General features: G+C 54.0%; 1 long non-coding RNA gene across 1 annotated transcript in view; it reads left to right on the top strand.

Annotated features, from left to right (window-relative positions):
- Positions 1-1,468, top strand: part of LOC100568651 — a 73,308-nt gene that overhangs the window by 53,463 nt on the left and 18,377 nt on the right. The gene's annotated exons all lie outside the window — the stretch shown is intronic.

Here is a 1,468-nt window from a genome sequence, read left to right as displayed (position 1 = left end):
GTTAGAGAAGAGATAGCGTATCGATAGGCAGGGGGAGCAGGGACCCGAATATAAAAGGGAGCCTGAAACAGCCTGTATTCAGACGTGTCTACTCCAGAGCACAACAAGCACCTTCATGTCACTCTGAGTAGTAACTTGTCATTTGGACTTAGTCAAAATTACTGAAGAACATTTTAATAAACTACAAAGTATCTTTTCATCTGTCTACATTTATTTATAAACTACCCTGTCAACATCTTCATCATCAACACAAGTGGTCTTGCTTCCTGCAAAATCATAATATACTCGTAGTCAACGGCTATCAGAATATTACTCTGACCGCTCCAACCTACGAGAATATTACACACGTGAGTGAGTGAAAAAGATAGAAAGGCATGGATAGACTGGGGTAATGAGAATAATAAAGAAAGAAAAGAAACAATGTAAATTATATTTTATAGATTTTTATTCTAATGATTTATTATCATTTTGCTTAATCGGTATAGTAGTTATGATTGGCATATGATAACTGAAATATGAAACGTACATTTGCGACTGAACATTATCGATAAATATAATATCACAGACAGCGATCTAACGGTACGTGTGTCGTTGACGACGGTCTCGCAAAAGCTGGCGCCACCACCGCCGCCGGTCGGGCCGGCGGTTCGTGCCACCGGACCGGTTCTCGGTCGCAATCTCGCGGACGTCGATAGAGACGCCGCGGTCGTTACGATAACGACCGCAACATACTCCCCCCCGAGTCCGCGAGACGCGCCCGAGCAACCGGACTATTCTGGGTCGGGGTGCGTGGCCCCGGACGTCACCTCCATGGCTTCTATCCAGCGCTCCACCGTGGCCAGCTGCTGCTCCTGGTTGCCAACCACTGGCTGCTGGGTTGGTGGCTGCTCCGCTGGCTGTTCAGCTGGCCGTGGGTCTACCGGCTGCACCGTGGGCTGCCGGGCTGGCTGCGGCTCTGCTGGTGGTACTGCGGGGTCCTGGGCTTGCGGCTGCACCGCTGGCCGTCGAAACCGGCCTCGCCCATCCCGGACGTCATGGCGCTGGTACGCTGGTGTCGCTCGGCGAGGTGGCACTCACCCGGGTGGTCCTGCCCTAGGCCTGGTGGCTTCGGGCTGTGGGGTGTTCGCTCGAGTGGACCGGCGTCCCTCCGCGAACCCCCTCTCGAACAGAGCCCACGCCGTCGGGTTGGCCCGGATCCGGCCAAATGACGCGGTAGCCGCGCGTTCAGCCGACCAACCGCTCACCGCGTCCTCCGGTCCATCCACGGAAAGCCTCCTGGCTTCTCGTATGAGCTGCCCGGCCATGGCCCGCAGCTTCTCTACGTGGGTGGCAATCATGCCGCGGGATGGTCGGTTGTTGCGGTTTGGTGGCGGGTTATTGACGCGTTCTGCCATCTGAAACAAGTATGGGTTAGTTAGTGTTCTCTGACGGTCCTACAGCTCGCTTCATCGCTGAGACGTGTAACTTA

The sequence above is a fragment of the Acyrthosiphon pisum genome, unplaced genomic scaffold (genome assembly GCF_005508785.2).
Source record: "Acyrthosiphon pisum isolate AL4f unplaced genomic scaffold, pea_aphid_22Mar2018_4r6ur Scaffold_21003;HRSCAF=22751, whole genome shotgun sequence".
Taxonomy (NCBI): domain Eukaryota; kingdom Metazoa; phylum Arthropoda; class Insecta; order Hemiptera; family Aphididae; genus Acyrthosiphon; species Acyrthosiphon pisum.
This window is presented reverse-complemented; position numbering and strand designations above follow the sequence as displayed.